This window comes from Plecotus auritus (assembly GCF_963455305.1).
Source record: "Plecotus auritus genome assembly, chromosome: 7".
Lineage (NCBI taxonomy): Eukaryota > Metazoa > Chordata > Mammalia > Chiroptera > Vespertilionidae > Plecotus > Plecotus auritus.
Genome location: NC_137774.1, coordinates 150,696,451 through 150,720,438, shown reverse-complemented (window position 1 = coordinate 150,720,438; position 23,988 = coordinate 150,696,451). Strand labels below are relative to the sequence as shown.

The following is a 23,988-nucleotide window of genomic DNA, read 5'->3' as shown; positions in this document are numbered from 1 at the left end:
AGTTGTGAATGCTGAGCCGTCTGAATCTAGGTGGAGGGCCCTTGGAGCCCCCTCCTGACCCACTTTCATTCTCAAGTGTTATGCGCAGTGCCCTATTACCCTGCCTCCAGGGAAGGAAGCAAGGTTCAGGGTACTCTTCCTCTCCAGGAAAACTGAAGGTGGTTGGTTTCTTTGATTACTGTTTTTCTCCCAGCAGCCCTGCTCTCTTCTGAATTTCTATTCCGATGTCTATTGGAAGGCTCAGATTTAGTCTCAATTCTCTCTCCTCACCTTCCACAATTGCCATCTTTTGTTTTTCTTTGCTCTCTGGGTGAGTTTCTCAAGCAATGCTTTATATTTACTCACTGGGCCACTAACAAATCCAAGAGGAACCCATTACTCAGACTTTCTGTTCCCGATTCATTCCTTTTCTATAGTGTACTGTTTTAATTTTATCTATACAATCTCCTCCTGAATGTCACTGAATATGCAACACTGGAGAAAAAGAAATCCCTTCTGGGCTTCCTATCTTCCCTTCCCTTCTTGGGGAAGTGGAATCAACACAGTGACTGAGCACAGAAGCCGAGGGGAGCAGGCAGTAGGACAGCCCTGGCAAGGAGCAAGCCAGCTGGCCTGGCTGAGGTAGTTTACAAAATAATAATACTAAATAAGTAAAACCTATGGATACACAGCAAATCAGTAAATAGATAATTTGGGGAAGAGTAAATTGTCTGCGTCAGTACTACTCTAACACTATCATTTGGGGTGGGAAAATTCTTAGTTGTGGGAGCAGTTCAGTGCACTTTGGATGTTTGGCAGCATTCCTGGCCTCTCCTCACTAGCTGGCCAGAGCACCCCCAAGTTGTGTGTACAAGAAAAAGTCACCACATCAGGCCTATGACTGCTATCCTTACAAAAACCTGCTTGCAAGGCTGGCCCTTGGCTGGAGTCTGGGAACTTGGAATTCTGGAGGGTTCCCACCCCATCCTTTCTGCCTGGTCTTCCATTGCTCTTACCTTTGACTTTTTGTGCCTAATCAATCACAAACTACTTTCTCCCATCCAAGCCTCTGCACCTGAAATGTTCCTATCCAGAATATTTTCCTTACATCTCTTCCCTCTTAATTAACTACAAATCATTTTTCAGACCTGTTTAGGTTCACTTCCTTACAAAGCCTTCAGTTGTCCCTCCTAGATGCTCAACATACCCTGTACATCACCCAACACAGTACTTACTGCATTATGTTTATAGTCTAGTTGCTTTCTCACTCATCTATAACCTCACCTAGAACACAAGCTCCATGCCTCTTCTGTTCCTGACTGTATTCCAAAATATACCATGGCATCACAGATGCAGTGTGCTCAATAAATATTTGCCAAATGAATAAATTATAATTCTGTAAGCACCCCTGTAATATAACCATTTACAAATCAATGTCTATGGGGGCATATGTGCGAAGCTCCAAATTATGAAGTTCAACCATTGACAACTATCAATGGGAGTCCAGCACAAGTTTATGTAAATGACAGGCTCAAATCTATTCTGAAGCTACCAGTATTCTAGTTAAATTAGCTAAACAGTATAACTATGTGCTTCAAATTCTCTTCTGGAACTCCAAGAGTTAAAATGTTTGGCTCTGCAATGAATGAAACTGGTAAAAAAAAAAAAAAAAAATGGGGGGGGGGGGAGAGGTGCTTCTCCTTCCTAAGAATAGAGACTTATGGCAGCTTGACTTAAAACCACTCAATTTAAGACTGCTTTACTTGTGCATAATATTATCAGGGTAAGGTCCACATTGGTTTGTAACTAGCAAAGTTTGACAACCCATATGGACATTAAACTACAGATCCCTCATGAACCATTACAATCAGTTAGGGTGAGAAAAAAAGATAAGGTAATATGTGAGACTACAAGCAAAAAAGATGCATAAAATGTGGTCATCTATACATTTCTGAACTATCTATTCAACCACTAAGAAAAAGAGGACAGGGAGGAAATGAAAGGAGATTCCCAGTGTAACAACTGTTCAACTCAGGACAGGAACAGTTTGAGTCCCCATTACAGCTCAGAATGAAGTCACAGCACTGGGGCAAGTGCCTCCTGCAGGGAAGGTGCTTGTAATATACTGTACATTTTCTAAAAGATCCAGAGTTTCAGTGTGTTAAAACTACACAGTGGGGTTATCTTCGCTCTGTATGGAACTCTTAAGTTTCTCTCTGCATGACTTTGACTGGAACACAGAACTTGCTGTAGTAAAGATGCAGAAACATCTTTCCTAAGGTGGTTACAGACCTCTCACTGACAAATGCAACTGCCTGTTTTCAATTCTCATGCTTTCCAAAACTGATTTCCTATATACTTCCTATTGAACTATCTTTATGTTTCTCCTTTTCTCACCATTCCATGCTCACCTTTGTCATTACCCAGCTACTTTTTCTTCACAGAATGCTCATGATAGCATCTCTAGACCCATGAATGGCCACGAAGGTTTTCAAAGTTTGTTTGTTTTTTAAGTGACAGAACATACTCTTCCATTCTTCCATTCCCATCTCTCCCCAAATAAAATTCTTACAATGAACCCAGCGCCCATCTAACCTAGATTCTTCTCTACTTTCATGGATATATGTTAGGGTGCCCTGGAGGCACTGTGCTTCACAAACAAATGTGAAAACAGTTGAAATTCTCCAGTTCTGACGTCATTCCAAAAAAAAACAAAACGTCAGCCCCACATTCCCCATACCTGTGGTGCCTCAGTTTCACTTTCTCCTGTCTCTCAGATTTTAAATCTCAGCACCGTCTACGCCCTAATTTGAGATCTGTCCATTCTGCAGTTGCTCGTAATCAGAACCTTTCTCTCCTCCAGGCCCAGGCTCAGGAAATTTCAATTAATCTGGGCTTTTATTATCACTAGTATGCATTAGTAAAATAATTTACCAGAATTAGTTGCACCTCCTCCATCCATCCACCCTGAATACCACCACCTGTTATTTTTACTATTGTATGGTAACTATGCAAAACCCTTCACCACTCCATAACGCTGACAGAAATAAGAACAAAATATTAAGGTGGTAAACATTCAAGGTCCTCAATAATCTGCCACGAATCTATTTTTCCATTCGTACTTTGCAATATTAAAGACTTGTTCCAGACACTCTAATCACCCTCTTCCCCTAAAAAGGCATTTCAAGCAACAGAAAACCCAAATGCAAAGATGTATCCAGATCTAGGAAAAAGGCCTGCAAACTAAGGCCCTTTGCTTGTTTTTGTAAATATTTTGATGGAACACATCAGCACATTCCTTTAGTACTGCATGTGGCTACTTTTACACTATAATGGCAGCTGATAGTCATGAACAAGCCCACCACCCATACCCCCAAATATTTATGATCCTGCTCCTTACAGAAAAAGTCTGCAAACACCTGGGTTAAGAGGATTAACAGAATTACTCCTATTGCTGTTTTGAGAACCAACAGTGGGAATGTGGCAAGAGTGGAAGGAGGGAGACTCCTTAGGACAGTGGTCGGCAAACTGCGGCTCACGAGCCACATGTGGCTCGCGAGCCGCGGTTTGCCGCTCTGTTGACTAATGAGTTTGCCGACCACTGCCTTAGGAGACCACTGAAGAAACATCCAGGCCATAGGTTATAGTGGTTCACACAAGTGTGGAGGCAGTGGGGATTGAGAGAAGTGAAACGGATAACAAAGGCAGAGCCAATAGAACCAGTTGAAAGATTGGATGTAAGTTTGAGAGAAAGAGAGGAACTAAGAATGACATCTAGTTTCTGGCCTAAGCAACCAGGAGGATACAGTTGCTATATTGAAGCAAAATGGGGACTACTGCACAGCCATGTGGCGCAGTGGTTGAGCATCCACCCATGAACCAGGAGGTCAAAGTTCAATTCCATCAAGGCACATGCCCGAGTTTCGGACTCCATCCCCAGTAGGGGGTGTGCAGAAGGCAGCTGATTGATGATTCTCATAATTGATGTTTCTATCTCTCCCCCTTTCCCTTCCTCTCTGAAATCAATAAAAACATATTAAAAAAAATAAGATGGGACTATGAGTAGACCAGATTTCTGAAGGAAGATCAGATCCACAACTGCAAAGAATAATTTATAGCAATTGCTTTCCTATACAAAAGCCTCCAATGAAACTATTCTTTCAAAGTATAAGTAAAAATCCTTGCAGTAGCAACAAGGCATAATCAGGCCCTCCTTTTCCTGGCTTCATCAGATTCCCTGACTGCTACAGATTGGGTCCCACAAAAAATTAATATGTTGAAATTTAATCCCCAATGTGATGGAATTTGGACTTGAGGGCCTTTGTGAGGTGATTAAGTCATGAGGGCAGAGCCCTCATGAATGGAATAATGTCCTAATAGAAGAGACCCCGGAGTACTCTCTTCTCCCTTTGACATGCGAGGACACAGGCAGAAAACAGTCATAAACCAGGAATCAGACCTTACCAGCACCAAATCTGCTGGTGCCTTGGTCTTAGACTTCCCAGCCACCAGAATTGTAGAAATAAATTTCTGTTACTTATAGGCCAACCAGTTTATGGTACTGTTATAGCAACCCCAAACAGATGAAAACACCAACATTCACTCCACCCCAGATACCTGGTCTCCTTGCTATTCTCAAGCACACTGAGCAAGCTCCTGTGTCAGGCCTCCACACCAGACTTTACCACGATCTGGGATGCTTTTCTCCCAAGATATCTACAGAGCTTATTCTCTCACCCCTGCCCCAACCCCACTCAAGTATAACCTTTCCTGTGAGGCCTTCTGAACACTCCTTAATTATCCCAGCCATTGGTCCCTTCCTCCCCCACTTGTCATCCCCTCTTCTCTGCTTAATTTGTCTCCAATGTATTTATTACCTTCTCATGTAACTTGATTAATGTCTTCTATCCCCACCTCCTAGAATGGAAGCTCCGAGAGCAAGGGTATTTGTCCCCCGTGGCCCCTCCCCACACTGCTGTAATCACTCTGCCTGAAACACAGCACATGACCAATAAATATTTGAATGAACTGAATAAATAGAATTTATTAATGATTCAAGATAATTTCACCCATGTTCCCAGGATTTGACAGGCAAAAAATTAAACCATGTTGCAAAAGCCTTATATACAACTCAATTCAGTGATTTTATTATTAGTTCTCCTATTCCAGAGTGTCAGTGCAGAACTCCCTTTTCTCCCTCCCCTGCTCTCAACAATTAAAACGTCTGAGATCAGGTCATAATAACACACACACACACCTTTCCTTAGTGGCCTATTAGTCCTACGGTCCTTTCTGGTCTCATTTCATCAGTACTGTATTCTCCCCTCCGCACCATGCCCACACGCTCTACTCCTCAAAACCACTGTGCTCCTCCTTTCCACCTGCTAATCCCTCTACTTAGAAAGCTCCCCCCACACCTATTCTATCTAGTCTGCTGCTTCTCATCAAAATCTCCCAATGTCACCTCCTGAAAAACACCCTGCCTGCCACCTCAGCCAAGAGACAAGACCACCATTTCAACTCCTCCTTTATTTCCTTTCTAAGACTTAGAACCTTATAAAGTCTTACTTGCACACGTATATCTTACTTATGAGAGCAGATCTTACCCATTTGCGTCCCTCGTACCTAGAACACTACAGAAAATAGGTGGTGATTTAATTACATTTCGTAGGTGAAGGTGGACAGCTCCACTCTACTATTAAAGACACCGGTAGTAAGAAGTTAAAAAAGCCACCCGACATCGGACAACTAGGAGGGTCTCTAGCTGGAAACGAGTACTTAGGACTATTTCCACTACTTCACTGGACCTGGAGCCAGACACTAGCAACTCCTGTCACTGTACAGGACCGTCCACGCAGCCGTTAGACTTCCAGTACCTGCATGCCATTCGTCGCATAAGATCCTGCCTCCAGGCAAGAAACATTTAAAGACGGGCCAGAACAAGCAAAAATCTTAACCTTGATCCTATCACTCACCGACCTAAATGTAAGCCCTGGGGAGCCCTGAGGCTGGGTAAGTGGTGGAGGGGGCCCTCCAGAACTCGCTTACTCCCCCGCCCCCCACCGCATCCCCGTATATGAATCCAGAGTTCCAATCCTACATAAAGCAAAGGAAGCCGTTCCCAAAACAACTGCAGCAAAAGAGAAGAGAGAACCGGGGGCCAGGGAGAACCGACGGGCGGAGGCGGGGTGGGTGGGGGAGGGGGGCAGGGAAGCTTCCGCCCAGCCCCGCGCCTCCGGGCGCGCCCACCGAGCCCCTCCGCGTCCTCGGCTCCGGGAAGGTGCCGCACCTGCTGCAGGGAAGCGCAGCCCTGACACCGCGAGAGATCCGCCGCCCCAGGCGCCGCCGAGTGGGTCTCGCCCGGCATCATGGTGCCGCCGCCGGGCCCGGTGGGCCCGCACGCCTCAGGGACCCGCGGCCTTGGCCCTGTACTGCTTCTGCTGACGTCGCCGGGGCCGCCGCCTGCCAGGCCGCTTCCCGCCGTGTTCGGGCGGGTCCATCCGTGCACAGAGGTCCCCGTGGAGCGGGCCAAAGGCTCTCCCAGTTAGAGCTGCCTCGGGCACTGGAGAGAAACGCTCCCCGGTGCGGCCCCCGACGCGACGCAGCACAGCCAGGACCCGCCCCGCCCTAGCTCGCCCCGCCCCTCGGCACGGCGTGGAGCTGCCTAAGGTTCCGCCTGAGCAAAATAAGGGGCCCAGCCATGCTGATGCGGCGGGGACCATGCCCACAAAGGAAAAGTCAGGGATAGCAGAGGCATCGGAGGTGCCCTCCCTGTACTGTTTACTGGTTCATATTGTATTGCCGGCCTGCTGCGTGACAGACTTTCCATGGGCACCTAAAACCTTCGATGACGTCATTTAAGGCGCCTCCCATACTGGAAGGACCTCACCCTGCCAGGGTCTGTGTGCGATTTATAACTAGAAGGAGCCGCGCTGTCCGAGTCTGGCCAGGTCCGGGGGCAGCGGGGTGACTACAGTTCCCGAAGGTCCGCGCGGCGGGCAGGGCCCTCTCGGTTCCTCTGGCCACGCCGGTGTGCTGGATCGCCTAGTCACGGCCTAGGCCCTGTCTTCCCCCAGGGATGTTTTTTCTCCGGGCAGCTCCCCCTGCCTGCTGTCCTGCTGTGGTCCACTTGCTGGCCAACACCCCGCTCCCCTCCTGGGTCTGCTTTCCAGACCCATCCCTGCGACCCCGCCACCGCTCAAGGTCCATAGCCAACCTCTACCAAGTCCCACTTAATACATCTTGGGAGGGGACACAAAAAATCCTCCCCGCTGGCCGCAATTCCTGGATAAGTCCAGGCTGGAATCCTTCTGTTTGAACTGCAGTTTTCAGTGTCTCCAATCCCTTAGCCACCGCCACCAGAATCGCAGCTTGTTTCCATCCCTACCATCAGAAACCAACCTGGCTTCCCGAGTCTACTCAGAGTCTAAATTCTCAGCATTCAATACAAGCATTGCATGTGTTAAGTAGCCTTGCCGACTTTGCCAGCTTCTTCTTCTAAGTCTTTTGTATGGAGATTGCAACTGGAAACTCCCCTTCCAAGAAAGCAGCCCGGATTTCTTCCCTCGCTTACACATTCTGGCTGACAGCTGGATTTCCTGTCTTTGACACCTAAGGTAGTCCAGTACCTGACTGAGAAAGTCTACTGACTGATCCACTTATCCGAAAGCAGACAACAAGAGTAGGGTTAAAAGGGAAAGGAAAGCCCGGCTGTGGAGGCTCAGTGGTTGAGCGTGGACCTACCAGGAGGCCTTCTTAGTAGGCACCTTCTTTCTCAGGGTTCACATGACCCTTCAGAGAAAGGGGAGAGGAGACCTGTGTGGATCCCGATGACTTTACATTTCTGGCTCTGGTCCCAGGAAGTTTCACAGTAACTCTTTTTATTTAAGGTTTCTTAAATTAGTACTTTTTCTGGAATACCTTAGTGAGGTGAGCACCAGCTTGCTGTACAGCTTCATCTCCCTCTACTCTCCACCTACACCCACTACACACCTACCACTGCCAGAACTCAGGACTACGGCTTCCTTCCTGCCTTTGCACACCTGCCGTTGTCTTCCCTTTGCCTGGAACACCTTCCTCCCAGTTCTACATGTGGTGATCCATCTATCCTAGATCCCACATGTTACTTCCACATCCCCAAGTAATGCCTGCCACCTTTCCAATCCTTAGCCCTAATTTTTATAACGCTATGTTTTGACTTTGAGTATAGCAATTTTTTTATGTCTGAGAGGTGAGATTTACTTTTAAACCTTGCAAAGTGCTGTACATAGTAGGTGCTCAATGAATGGATCAAATTTGTTTCAACGAATTGAAAGGTTAAAAAAAGAATAAACACTGTTAACAAATGAAAGTGCATTTGTTTCTGAGAAGGCTATCTTCCTCAAAATCAGTTCTTAAGACATTTAAAGAAAGTAACAAAAGCCTTGTTTGTGTAATGCAGGGTGGGCCCACTGTATGTAAAGGGATTCACAGGAAGTATTTCAGGCTTTGGGGGCCATACAGGTCTTTGTTGCATGTTTCTCTTTGTCATTTTTCGTTTTTTAAAGAACCCTTTTAAATGTAAATATTCTTACCTTGCAGGCTATACAAAAACAGGTATGGTTATAGGAAATAAATGAAACTGATGTAGGTCACTAGTTGAGGAATGCTGCATGTTACACGTTTCTCATTCCCACATGGGCCACTGTTTTGTCATTGTGGTGGAAACAAACAAATGTCTACACTGCAGAAAGTAGTGAAAGATGGCTTTGGAACCACACTTATGTCTTTAAATTAATTCTTAAGTTAGTGATCTCTTTGATCTTTTATTTTCATATGAAGGATTAGCTGTAATTTAGGTGAAAGGTGACAAATACGGGGCTGAATCCTTAAGATCTACTATACAGAGAGTAGTTGTTAATTTATTTATGGCATCTTCTATTTTGGAAAACTGAAGAACTTTGTGCTTTTTGTCAAAGTGTCCTAAGACATGGAGGGAAGTGTAGATTTTGGACTCTGATTTTGGGGCTTCCCTGCGCCTCTAGAGTCCATAAAAGTCTCAGTTCTTGCCCCACACCCACATCATCACCTTCCAGATGGTTGGTAACTTCTTGAAACAAATTCTTTAGGCCATAACATAATAGAGAGGTGACTTAATATTTAATTTATTAATATATGCACCCACTGAAATGGTTCATAGATGTGTAGAAGCCAAGGAGGATTTTTATCACAATTCAAAATGGATAGCTATTTGTTCTTAGCTTTATGAATAGCTACTCTTTCATTTGATGCATTCACCAAAAAGAAAAATAAGCTACATGTTCTTTCTTGTAACCCCCTCCCCCAGAGATGTTTTATAGAGTGGTTTGCAATGCTAGCAGTCTACCAATTCAGGGATATTATCTGATGATGTTAGATTAATTTTCAGAACTGTGAGGCAATGCTACCATGTGCCCACAAGATGTCTATCTTTCCCTGTCTGTAGTTTAGACACAAATTTAATTTCCTGCCGTATTTATGCCATATCAGCCCCCTTATGTATGGATGGAAAGGCCACCTTTGGGGTGTCTCGGGGTGGGAGACATTTTGTGGGAACCATCTGCCTCTCACGGTCCACCAAATTGTTGCTGAGCTACTTTGCCCCAGTGTTTCTCCCCGCCCTGGGTGATGCTGGCGTTTCGCTTTGTCCCCCAGAACCAGCAGTAGGTCCTGTGCCTTTGCTTACAGCCCTTGCTCTTACCCTCAAAGGGATGCAAAGTCTGGGGAGGAGGGCAAGCATTGCTTCTTTCTGGAAGATTGAGTTTATTCAGGAATCAGAAAAATCCTGATTTTTGTTTAAAACAAGCATAGTTGGAATAGAATGCAAAGCTGACAAGATCGTTAAAGATGGAGCACGGTTGTAAAGGCCTCTCGTGGGTGCAGTGCCTTCTTCAGGGGAGTGCAGGCTCACTCTGCCTTGCATGCGTTTGGTATTTTGTGAATATCGGGAAGTTGGAACAGCTTGTCATGTGAGAGCTTCTGGGGGTCTCCAGGACTTGGAGAAGGGAGGTGGGGCTCAGAGAGGGTGGCAGGAGAGAGGATTCTGTCAGGGGGAGTTGGTGTGCCCGGGCATGTCGCTCCTACCCCAGAGACGAGTGGGGGAGGGAGGAGAAGTGTGCCTCTTCACCTTAGGCCAGTGAGGAGTCATGGGGTGAATCAGAAGTCCATATATACCTGGAGTGATTGGAGGGAACCTTGGGAAAGCCAAAGAGGGTGAGAGATTCTTGGGGCTATGGGAAGAGGGCCACTGGGAGCAAGCCACAGTTTCACAGCATTGGACAAAGCTAGGGGTTTTCTGTGCAGTAGATACATAGGCTTCTCAAGGGGAACTGTCCAGGGATGCGAGAGGACAGCCAGGAGGGAGGACAGAGATTGGGCAGGTTTTCTAGATGCCCTGGGCTGAGGCTGAGTGAAAGCAGGCAGCCTGGAGTAACCTGTTGCTACTATATCCACCATCAAAACAGCTTCAGGGGATGCCACAGCTGGAAAGGGCCTGCCTTGGCCCTCTCCTGTAATCCTGCACAAGCAGCAGATCCTGTCCTCTGCTCACCAAAATCTGTGTCACTTTTTCCCAAGAATTCCCCGGGCTCCCTTGCTACTGATATGAGACGAAGTTCCACTGGTTAAATGTGCATCTAGGAGTCCCATTGGTGAGGTCTCTACTCACATCCATCCACCACCCTCCACAGCAGTCATGCCATCCCAGACTGCTGGCTCCTCCCGAGGTGCTGTAAGGAGCCCCCCACTGCAGGGAGCTGCTGCTTCAGCTTAGCATCTGCTCCTACTCAGCCCCTGCCCATGGCCACCCAGATGTGAGTGGCATCTGGCTGTGCACCGAGGTGACACCATGGAGAAGGATCATCGTGCCAGGTGCATGTTTTGCAGCGGGAGACAGAGAGGCTGTCTTAGTTCCAAATACAACAAGGAAAGGTGAGAGTTTATAGCTGAGGAGCAGGATGGGACATTTCTAAGAGGAAACATCAAGGGTAAGGGGGATTCTGGTTAAACCGAACTAACTGGATTTAGAGGAGAGGCAGTTACTCTCAGGGGAATCTCGTCTCCCATCCCCACTTCAACCCAGAAGATCTGCTATTGGGGATCCTCCAAGCCGGCAGGGGTCCTCAAACTTTTTAAACAGGGGGCCAGTTCACTGTACCTCAGACCATTGGAGGGCCGGACTATAGTTTAAAAAAAAAAAACTATGAACAAATTCCTATGCGCACTGCGGGCCCGGGACGAGTCGGCTGCTAAGCAGGACAGGCAGCGGCACCCAGTGGGCCGGATAAATGTCCTCGGCGGGCCGCATGTGGCCCGCGGGCCGTAGTTTGAGGACCCCTGCTCCAAGGTATCATCTAAAACAAGGATTTCACTCCCCAAACAAGTTTGAGGATATCTTTCTCAGAGCCATGGCTCAGCCATAGTTGAAGGGAAGGCCTGCCCCAGAGGGGCTCAGCCCTGGGAAATCCACCAGGGCATTTCCAAAGCAGAGGCTTATATATGAGCATCCACTGTTACCACTACAGGCTGATAGAGCAGGTTTCCGCACAGGGTGACAGCAACAGGGCAGACCTCCAAAAGGACCCATGGTGAGAGACACAGCACAGGTGCCTCCAAGCCCAGTCCTGCCTGGAAGTTGACTCTTCAGATGCAATCCTTTCAGGCAAGTCTGAAGAAAGAGGTCCCTGATGGACACTGTGCGAGGAAGGCAGGGCTCCTTTTGAGATGGGCTTTCTTGTTCCGCTCTGTAGAAGGAAGGGCACTGTGGGAAGCAGCATCCCCAGCACCCAGGTGGCTGTCCTTCCTGCCTGCTGGGATTCCCCTGCCCCCAGCCCGGAGCCAACCTCCCAGCCAGACATGGAGGAAGCTTAAATGCATATCACTAAGTGAAAGATGCCAGTCTGAAAAGGCTACATACTGTATGATTACAGCTATATGGCATTCTGCAGAAGGCAAACTACAGAGACAGTAAAAAGATAGTGGATGTCAGGGATTAGGGGAGAGGGGGGATAAATAGAGGAAGCACAGAGGATTTTTTAGGGCAGTGAAACAACTCTGTCTGATACTTTTATGGTGGACACATGTTATTATACGTCAGCCCAAACCTATACAATGTGCAGCGCCAAGATTGAAACACAGTATAAACTCCAGACTAGGAGTACTTATGATGTATCAATGCAGGCTCCTCAGTTGTAACAAATATACAACCTGGTGAGGAATGTTGATAATAAGGAGGCTATGCCCTATGGAAGCAGAAAGTATAAGGGGAACCTCTGTACTTTCCACTCTATTTTTCTGTGAACCTAAAAATGTTCTACAAAAAATAAAACCTATTAACAACAAAACACCAAGAACATAAAGTTGCAGGCAGTGGGAATAACAGCAGCAAGTCTTCACTTGAGGAGTAAATGTGGGAGGTTAAAGCATCAGAAACCAGCTCAACGTCTGGCGTGCACTGGGTATCGATTAATTGAGGTGAGGGGGTGGGCACAGACCAGATCCTACAGGAGCTTGTAAGCCAGGGAAGAAATGTTTTAGATTGTAAGTTCAAGGGACAGTCATTAAACACTTTTAAGAACGGAGTGGCACTATCTGATTTACACTAAAACTTTTCATTACTGCTGTCTTGGAAGTAAGCTGGGAGACTGGGTGACATTTTCTGAGTTGGGAAAGAATCAGCCTGAGGTAGGAAATCAAGGATGTGTTGCTTCAAAGGCGTGTATAACTTAAAGAGGTTGTTTACTTCCTTTCTGGATTTCCCAAGGAAGAATCATACAATTACCCGGAAAAGTAATGTTTTTGAGTTTCTTACTGACCTTAAGAAGCCGTGATTCTCAAAACTTCCCTATTTCTGAAATTTGAGGGTTCAGATTGTGAGTTGAGATGGTTTTATTATAAGATCATGAGAATATAGCACATTTGGTCATTTGTCCAGGCAGAAAATTGTTTCCAAGGAGGAAAAAAAAAACAAAACCACACTTTTTAAAATTAAAATACATATCTAGCAATTGTTTGTAGTTTAGATAAAATGATAGCAAACATCTTTGGCCAGAAATTTTCCTTTGGCCTCTTCCTCAAGCCCTGACATAAATAAAAATGATGCTAAGCTCTAACAGTGCATTCCAGATACATGGTGGAAGCTCTAAGACTTGTGGACAATCATTCAACATATACTTGAATGAAAAAAAAAAAAAAGCTTATGTTAATGTTTTTTATTTTAAAAAATATAGAAAAGTATGACCCCAAACATCTCTTGGATGTATCTTGTTAAGTTATTGTTATTTTCTGAGTTTCTATTCAAAGAAGAGCCGATTTATACAGATGTTGAGAAAAAAATGCAAATATTTATTTAAATATGGGTTGAAATCTCTTTGAAAATTCAGAAGCACTGAGAAGGACTTTTGCAGAGATATATCACATCCCCATCAAGCTCTGAAGGTATGAATTTCAGTTTTCAAGTCTATCCTTGTTTTCAAGAACTAAGAAATTCAAAGCATATATGGAAGGGAAGAGGTATGTGCAAAAATTTAAACAATTATGCTTTTGAGCAGACAAAATTATTCAGGGTTTAGTGAGGCTGGGTAGTTACATCACTTAGAAATGACTCCATTGTAATCAACAGAGAATCCAACCTTATTTTATTAAAAAAAATAAATGTATTTATTGGTGAGGGGGAGAGAGAGAGAGAGAGAGAGAGAGAGAGAGAGAGAGAGAGAGATTGAGCTGCTGCTCCACCCATTATGCATTCATTGGTTGACTCCTCCATGTGCCCTGACCTGGGACTGAACCTACAACCTTGGTGAATCAGGACAACTTTCCAACTAAGCTACCCAACCTCATTTGGTTTTAAAGGAACATGTTGGGAATTCAGGGAATCCTGTGGGATTAGGGACTGTGGATCTGACCTTGTAACTCTGCTGCAGTGATCGGACAGGCCCCCTCTGTGCAGTCACATGATGGGTGACAGCCGCTCCTTGTTCTGCATTTCTATGGGTTCTCATCCACTAGCGAAGAGTGTCATCTGGTCCTGCTCCTAGCAAACAAAATCCTACCTCTCTAAGTCAGGTGCTCCTCCCTGAACCAGCCTCTGAGGTTGGGAGAAGCTTGGATTTGGGTCACAGGTCCTCCCCAACAGCCAGGAGCACAGGCAGCACCCATGGGCTATAAGTGTGAGGGACACACCTACGTGGAATCTGACACCTCTACTCAAGGTGGCAGACTGGATGCTGGGCATCCCTCTCACAGAAGTGGCGATTCCTATGGACTCTGTGACTATACTGCCTATTTGTGGTTCCTGCTTTATGGAAAGTTCAGAGGAGCAACACTGTGAGTGGCTAATGGCTCCCTTTATGGCAAAGGTGACTGATTATATTAGAGACTTCAACAGTAAAATGAAACCAGATTTGGGAGGGTGGTTTTAAAGGAAGATTTTTCTTTAATTTGTTCATTCATTAGACATATTTTATGGGCCACTATTCTCCATGCCAGTCCTTGGGCTCTGCACTAAGACATGGAGATTGAAGCTCACCAGGTCACCAGGAGTTCCCTTTTGAGTCAAGTAACTCAGAGTTAGGAGCTAAGAGTATCTGTTGTTGAAGTCATAAGAGGGGAAGAAGGAAGTCCTTAAAATGCCTAGCGGTCAAATATCACTGGGAAATTGCCTTAGTTATATACCTGAATACTTATTTTAAGAGCCTTATGTGGATAACATATAAAGACAATGGGTTTGGCCCTATGCAAGCAATCATTTTGAAGGAATGAGCAAGAATGTTTGCTTAGCACTCATCTAGTTCCCTGCCAAGCTGACGATGAATCGTTCATCTTTGGTAGCTATAACCAGGACATGAAAACTTAAGTCATGGCAATTAAACCAAAGTGTAGACAAAACATCAGAGACAAAAACAACAGACTTCTCCAGTGGTGATGACTTTGCAAAGCTTTATCTATATTTGGGGGGAAAGTGACACCACACGTATGATAAAATCAAATCGCATCTAAAGGATCAGATTGCATAAAATTAAAGCAGATAATTTTCCATTGTTTAAACATGGCTTCCTGTGGTTGGTAGAGGTGATTGGCAACAGTAGCCTCCTTTCATCTTCTTGCATGCATCTTTTACACATTAGAGTGTGCAGAAAGCTAACACCACTTCGCTCATGTGTCTTCATCATTAGAATGATGGACTTGGATAAGCTTCTTCCAAGTAGATTCACTCACAAAAGTATTGGAAGAAAGAAGCAAGCAGGAGGTTGTATCTCTGCTGATGTGACTTCTTCCCCACAGAGGTGCTCCTGTGTGGCATCACTAGATGTTTTAGGTGTCGAGAATCCTTTGTAGCCATCATGGCTAGAGCTACTTTTTAAAAAAAATCCTCACCTGAGGATATATTTATTAACTTTAGAGATAAAGGAAAGGAGAGAGAGGGGGGGAGAGAGAGAGACAGAGAGGGGGAGAGAGAGAGAGAGAGAGAGAGAGAGAGAGAGAGAGAGAGAGAGAGAGAGAGAAATTGATCAGTTGCTTCCCCTGCTGGGGCTTCTTTGTACAGCTGGAAAAGAAAGTCACTGAAGGCATCCCGTGGACATGGTCCTCCTGACACGGCACCTTCCTGACATGGCACGGGTCCCCACCCCTGATCTGCTTTGTCCTGCAATGTCCTGGAGTCATCCTTGGAGGGCCAGCCTGGAACCACTTTTCTAATCCAAGGTCCAACAATTCTGTGGACTCTCTATTTTAAAGGATTTTTTACTTAAAATGGTTAAAATTGTTTTTATTTCTTACAACATGGAGGCCGTTGGCCAAGTGGGCCAATAGCGTCCTGTGTGCTCTGTGACACGACATTTTTAAATTTGTGATTGTCACACTGTTCGGGGTGTAGGAAGTGCTACTGGCATCAAGTAGGTAAAGCCTAGGGCCTATGGGAAACATCCTGCGACACACAGCACAGTCCCTCACCATGCAGAATTGTCAGCATTGAATAGCCACACTGTCACAGCTGGGAACCCCTGGTCTCACTCCTTACACAACAACGGGAAGCTAAAGAGACTGTGGGTTATATCGGTTATTTATAAAGGTGTTTCTCTCTCAATCATACCTCATTGTTCAACCCAATGAAAATAAAGAGCGAAAGTCACCTGGTTTCAAAGCATCTACAGAATTCAACATTTTAAAAATCACTTAGCAATCTATTACATGTGGTAATAGATCAGGCAGAATTTATATTCCTCCCAAAATAAAGCACTAGAGAGTGGGAGAAGATTTATTGGGCTTTAAGGAATGAAGGGAAAATTATGTTATCAAGTGACAGATCGGAATTAATCAAAGATTAGAAAATGCACACCAGAGCCAGCCTCCTCTGCTGCCTCTTTCCCCCAGGAGCAGCAGGCTGGCTGACCCTCTGGATTTCCGTGGTCACACAATCCAGAGCTCAAGAATGCTTTGTAGGAAGATGTTTTTTGGGGATGTCTGGGGCCCAGCACTTGGAGAGAAGTTTACCTAAATTCTCCTCCCTGGAGCCTGTGATGATTTGAAAGTAACAGAAGAAAGTTGCCAAGCCATGGGGATGATTGCAACAGTGGTGAAGGTGGAAACCGTCTGCTCATTGCAAAATCGTGGGATAGATACGTGATGAGGAATTCAGAGGGTCAGAACCCTGGAAATCCCTAAGACTGCTGATTCAACACGCTCATTCCACAGACCAGGAACCTGGGGTCTCGGCACATTCTGAGTACAGGCCAGATTTGGGATGGACAGTCCTGTGTCTCTACATCTCCCTGTGCCTTTTGTTCCCAGGCTCACTCAGGGAGTGGACAAACAGTCCTGAGAGAAAGCAGCAGGACCTCCCTTGGACTGCTCAGAGGTGGACCTTGTAGGAACAGTCCCACATGGAGCCCTAGCTCTTTACCAAAGCTCTCTGCTCTCCAGGGCAGAACTGAGAACCAGGCAGGCCAGCCAACCCGGTCAACCACTTCATAGACAGAGTACACAGCTGATAAGGGTTCAGTGTGCTATCTCCCTAAGACCAATTTGTTACTACAGAGTTAACAGTGTCCTCACTTAAACACAAGACTATTTAATGATGGACCCTCACGCATCATAAATAAGTCATTATCATATCATATCATATCATATCATATCATATCATATCATATGTAAATTGAGAAAGGTATAGAGAAATAAATAAATACCATAGTATGTGTGTATATAATATGTATTTCATTCATATGTTACTTTATATAAAGATACATAATGAATATATTCTTTTTTATAAAATTTATCTTTATTATTGAAAGTATTGCAGTTGTCCCCTTTTTGTCCCCCAATTGAACCCTGCTAGCCCACACTACCTCCTGCCCCAGGCCTTCTCCACACTACTGTCTGTATCCATGGGTTATGCATATATGCAAATAAGTTCTTTGGTTAATCTCTTCCCACCCACCCACACCTTGGGATTTGATAATCTGCTCCATGCTTCTATGTCTCTGGGTCTATTTTGTTCATCAGTTTATTTTGTCCTTTAGATTTCACATATGAGTGAGATCATGTGATACTTGTCTTTCTCTGACTGGCTTATTTCAGTTGGCATAATATTCTCCAGGTCCCTCCATGCTATCTCAAATGGTAAGAGATCATTCTTTTTTACTGTGGCATAGTATTTAATGGTATAAATGTACTCCAGCTTTTTTATCCACTCATCTACTGATGAGCATTTGGGCTGTTTCTAGATCTCAGCTATTATAAATTGCACTGCTTTGAACATAGGGGTGCATATATTTATAGAGAATATGAAATATAATATTCTATGACAAACCCACAGCCAACATCATACTCAATGGGCAAAAACTAAAACCATTTCCCCTAAGAACAGGAACAAGACAGGGATGCCCACTCTCACCACTCCTGTTCAACATAGTACTGGAAGTACTAGCCATTGTGATCAGACAAGAAGAAATAAAAGGCATCCAAATTGGAAAAGAAGAAGTAAAACTGTCCTTATTCACAGATGACATGATACTGTACATAGAAAACCCTAAAGACTCCATAAAAATTAGTAGAATTAATAAATGAATTCAGCAATGTCGCAGGATACAAAATTAATGCCAAGAAATCTATGGCATTTCTATACATCAATAGTGAACTTACAGAAAGAGAGACTGAAAATACAATCCAATTTACCATCGTACCAAAAAGATTAAGATACATAGGAATAAACTTAACTAAGGAGGCAAAAGACCTATATGTGGAAAACTACAGGACACTGAAAAAAGAGATAGAGGAAGACATAAACAGATGGAAGAACATACCGTATTCATGGATTGGTAGAATCAACATCATTAAAATGTCCATACTACCCAAAGCAATCAATAGATTCAATGCACTCCTTATTAAAATACCAACAGCATATTTTGCAGACTTAGAACCAACTTTCCAAAAATTCATCTTGAATAAAAAAAGACCCTGAATAGCTGCAGCAATCCTGAGAAAGAAGAACAAAGTAGGTGAGATCTCAATACCAGATTTCAAGCTGTATTACAAAGCCACTGTTCTTAAAACTGCCTGGTACTGGCACAAGAACAGACATATAGATCAATGGAATAGAATAGAGAACCCAGAAATTGACCCAAACCACTATGCTCAATTAATATTTGACAAAGGAGGCAAGAACATACAATGGAGTCAAGACAGTATCTTCAATAAATGGTGCTGGGAAAATTGGACAGATACATGCAAAAAAATGAAACTAGATCACCAACTTTCACCAGACACAAAAATAAACTCAAAATGGATCAAGGACTTAAACATAAGACTGGAAACCATAAAAATACTAGGGGAATCCAGAAGCAGCAAAATCTCAGACATATGCCAAAGCAATTTCTTCACCGATACTGCTCCTAGGGCAATGGAAACTAAAGAGAAAATAAACAAATGGGACTACATCAAAATAAAAAGCTTTTGTACAGCAAAAGAAACCATCAACAAAACAATAAGAAAGCTCACTGCATGGGAGAATATATTTGCCAATGTTATCACCGATAAGAGTTTAATATCCAACATTTACAGGGAACTCATACAGCTTAACAAAAGGAAGCTAACCAACCCAATCAAAAAATGGACAAAGGACCTATATAGATACTTTTCGAAAGACCTATAAGGAAAACCAAGAGACATATGAAAACATCCTCAAAGCCGCTAATCTTCTGAGAGATGCAAACCAAAACGACAACGTAGTACTATCTCACACCTGTCAGAAGGCTACCATCAACAAATCAACAAATGACAAGTGCTGGCGAGGATACAGAGAAAAAAGAACCCTTGTGCACTGCTGGTGGGAATGCAGACTGGTGCAGCCACTGTGGAGAACAGTATGGAGTTTCCTCAAAAAATTAAAAATGGACCCTAACCGGTTTGGCTCAGTGGATAGAGCGTCGGCCTGCGGACTGAAGGGTCCCAGGTTCGATTCCGGTCAAGGGCATGTACCTTGGTTGCGGGCACATCCCCAGTAGGGGGTGTGCAGGAGGCAGCTGATCGATGTTTCTCTCTCATCGATGTTTCTAACTCTCTATCCCTCTGCCTTCCTCTCTGTGAAAAATCAATAAAATATATTTAAAAAAAATTAAAAATGGAACTCCCATTTGACCCAGTGATCCCACTTCTAGGAATATATCCCATGAAACTAGAAACACCAGTCAGAAAGGATATATGCACCCCTATGTTCATAGCAGCACAATTCACCATAGCTAAGATTGGGAAACAGCCTAAGTGCCCATCAGCAGATGAGTGGATTAAAAAACTGTGGTACATCTACACGATGGAATACTATGCTGTGGTAAAAAAGAGGGAATTCTTACCATTTGCAGCAGCATGGATGGAACTGGAGACCATTATGCTAAGCGAAATAAGCCAGTCAGAAAAGATAAATATCACATAATCTCACTCATTTATGGAATATAATGAACAACATAAACTGATGAGCAAAAACAGATCCAGAGACAGAGAAGCATTGATTAGACTGTCAAACCTCAGAGGGAAGGTAGGGGAAGGTGGGGGTAAGGGGGAGAGATCAACCAAAGGACTTGTATGCATGCATATAAGCCTAACCAATGGACACAGACAACAGGGGGGTGAGGGCATGAGTGGGGGGTGGGGGGCAATAAGAACACATATGTAATACCTTAATCAATAAATAAAAACATTATTAAAAACGCATAAAAATAAATATGTGTATATTTTATTAATACGTTTTGATTTTTCTAGCTATATGACCATTGTAAATGTACCTTTATAACAATTTCTTTACTTAACAATGAATTCTGAACATAAATATGAATGAATCTATACTGACAAGATCATAGTTTTATCTGATGGATTGCAAAACTTTCCACTTTAGTTTGTTCAACCTAATCCCTGTACTTGTACATTTTGGTCAGGGTTTCTCAACCTTGCACTATTGGCATTTGGGCTGTTCATTCTCTCTATGTGTCTGTGTGTGTGGGGGTGGGGGGGTGGGGGGTGGGGCTGTCCTGTGCCCTGTAGGAGGCTGAGCAGCAATCCTGGCCTCTGCCCACTAGATGACAGTAGAAGCTCTTTCCAGTTGGGACAATCAAAACTCTCCCTGAGGCCAGAACCACTCCAGGTTGAGAGTCAGTAATTCATTTCCTTTTGTTCTCTCTCTCTCTCTCTCTCTCTCTCTCACTTTTTATGACTAAATTAAACAGAGCTGCCCAAACTTCCTTAAGCTTTTTGCCCTCCTCTCTCCAAGCATATACACTGTGGACATTCCTAGATGTTCAATTACTGTTGCAGAGAAGAGGCATCTCTTCAAGAACTTTGATTCAGTTTTGCCAAATTTCGGTCCAAGTATCATTTTTTAAAAGTTAAAACACAACTCTCATGAAAATATCGAGCAAGCCTCTGTCCAAGGTTTCCTTGTCTCATTGAGTGAGACAACCAGCAAGATGGTAGGGCAGGTTTAGAAAGTAGAGACAGGGCCCAAAAGTACTGCAAACACACTGGGAAGAGGGTGTTCAGTGGTGCCCACAACGGAGCACTAACCTTTGGGCTCTAAGCCTTTCCAAGGCTACAGGACATCACTCATTTCCGCTGACACCGGCAGGAATCACTTGCATTGCTCTCAGTTTCCTGTATGTTAACATGGACTCTCACAGCTTGTGAAGTATCCTCATCAATAGAAAACAATCTGTTAAACCAAGGTGGTTACTTCCAATGATTCAGATATTAAGTGACAGTTGGCCAACACCCAGAGTATCCTTGAAAAGACAGAGTCATCCATTGCCTATGTCTGAGTTCTACTTTTTTTTTCTTTTAACATTGTTTTCCTGAAATTTTGTAAAATTTACTCTGTTCGATTGACACACCTCCCATCACCATAACCAGCATGGAGGATTCTCACTGTTTTTTATTCTGTCCTATCAGACAGGTATTTTATTACTTTGTTTCAACTTATTCCACTGCCTATGAGGTCAAATATGTTCTCACATGTTTATTGGCCATTCTTGCCCCAATTTAGTTTGCCTACTCATGCACTTTGCCCATTTTCCTTTGAGGGAATTCAGCTTTTTCTCACTCACTTATCCATTTAGAATACTCATTTGTCTTTTATAAATGTTAGAAATATTTTTCTAAAGGTCCCGTTATTTTTTCATTTAGTTTTTCTTTATAAGAGAAATCTATAATAATAAAAGCATAATATGCTAATTAGACTGGACAGCCGAATGACCTTCTGGACGTCATTCTGGACAAAGCCAGCGGCGGGAGCCGAAGCAGAGGCGGTTAGGGGCCATCAGGCAAGCAGGCAGAGTGGTTAGGAGGGATCAGGCAGGCAGGCAGGCAGGCAGGCGAGCGGTTAGGAGCCTCTAGTTTATATATATGTAATCTGGTCCATTAGTATTTTTCTTCATGGTTTCACTTCTGCGATTATGCTGGAAAGCTTTTTCCTAACCCCATGATTAAATATTTATCTATGCTTTCTTCTACTATATTTAGAGGTTATTATTTCATACTTAAATTTGTATTCCATTCAAAGTTCATTTTAAAATAAGAGGAGAGTTGGAAATATAACATCCCCCCACCCCCCCAAAAAAAAGAGCTAGCCAGTTTTCTTGACTCTATCTGTTGAATAAGTCATCTTTGTAAGTCTTATGGCTCAGATGTGAAGTCCCTGTACAGGAGAGCATGTTTCTGGACTGTCTGTTCTATTCTCTTGATCTGCCTCTTGTCTTGGCCGCAGGCCATAAAATGTAAATCACTGTTGATAAGTAATACACTTTATCTGGATGACCAGATCTCATTTAAAAAGTCACAGCTTTTATGTGCAAATGGTTGAGAGTCTATTTATGTAGCATTTAGATAAATGAAAAGGTGTTCATTTTTTTAGAACAGTGATTTTTCATTCTCCTATCAGGCCAAGTGTTTCCTATTCAAAAGTTATTTTCCTTTCTTACTGAGCATTTTGAAGGTATGAAATTTCCCTCTGTGCAGTGAAGCTACTTGTCTTAACTATTCTTACCAGACCTACTTTTGCTGTGCCTGGAGTGTCTGGGAATGTTTAGGCAGGCCGAAGGTCAGAGAGGGACATCTAAGTGTTGGCCAAAAGCACCTGCCACACTCATGATGGTACAGGCTCTCATATGCTCAGGACACAGCATGGCTGGATTGCTGTGGAGAGTGGGCAGATCTTCATTTATTTGTTGTGTGTATTTTTTTGTTGTTGTTTTTTATTAAACTCTGAACCAGTCTTCTCAGTCTCGAGTCCCATGAGATTTATTAGAATGGAGGAGAGCGGTTTTTGGAACAGCAGTGTTGGGAAATACCCGGTAAAGCCTGGTTAAGCAAGTTTCCCTGTAGCAGAACTTCTCCAGGCCTTCAACCTGCTACTACCCTGTGACTCTCCAAGAGTGTGATGGTTACTAGTCCTTCTCCAGGAAACAACAACGAACAGCCAGTGAACACCAGCTTCCTAAGCCCTGCAGCCAGAAAGACTATTTTCCTGATACTGTTATTTTTCAAGCAAAATTGTGAAAAGGACAAAACATCTCCAAAAGCAAAAATGAAGACAGCTATAATCTATACTAGTAAAAGAGTAATATACTAATTAGACTGAATGACCTTCCGGACGTCCTTCTGGACAAAGCTGTGGTGGTGGAGGCCGCAGCAGAGGCGGTTAGGGGTGATCAGGCAGGCAGTGGAGCAGTTAGGGGTGATCAGGCAAGCAGTGGAGCAGTTAGGGGTGATCAGGCAGGCAGGCAGGCAGGCGAGCAGTTAGGAGCCAGCGGTCCCGGATTGTGAGAGGTTATGCCTGACTGCCGGTTTAGGCCCAATCGGGCCTAAACATCCCCCAAGGGGTCCCGGATTGGAGAGGGTGAAGGAATTTCGTCCACCAGGCCTCTAGTTAAATATAATCATTGACAACAGGAACATGATCCACTCTGCTTTAGAGGGCACTCTCTATTTTTCCAAGTGAATTTTATGCATTTTTCTCAGCAGTCCTCACCATTCCCAGAAGAGGAATGGAGGATCAGCATTATTGACCCATTTTGCTGAGAATGTTGGTGTCTGGGGCTGTGGGATGGTGGAGCCTGCTCAGGAAATCTGCATCTATTGATTGCATAACAGAGTTTGTTAGCTTTCCTTTGCTGTGTAAAACTTACCGAGAACTTAGCGGTGTAAACCAATAGTCATTCATTACCACACAGACCTCCAGGTCAGAAGTCCAGGCACAGTGAGGCCGGATTCTCGGCTCAGGGTCTCACACAGTGAAACTGTGGTGTTGGCCAGGCTTTCTTCCTATCTGGAGACTCAAGAAAAGAATCTGCTTCCAACTTAGGCAGGTTGTTGGTAGAATTCATTTCTTTTCATGGTTGTAAGACTGAGAACCTTAGGCGCTGGAGGTTGTTTACGTTCCTTACCATGTAGTCCCCTCATCTTCAAAGCCAGGAACGGAGAACCTCCCTCATGTTGAATTTTCCTTATGCTTCAAAT

General features: G+C 44.1%; 1 protein-coding gene across 1 annotated transcript in view; it reads right to left on the bottom strand.

The window, feature by feature from the left end:
* The window catches only part of ICE1 (interactor of little elongation complex ELL subunit 1), a 60,993-nt gene extending 54,392 nt beyond the window's left edge, over nucleotides 1-6,601 (bottom strand). Inside the window, exon 1 of the mRNA XM_080679853.1 lies at nucleotides 6,269-6,601. The gene's annotated coding sequence lies outside the window, so the exon portion shown is untranslated. The remainder of the gene's footprint in view (nucleotides 1-6,268) is intronic.
* Nucleotides 6,602-23,988: the final 17,387 nt, after the last annotated feature.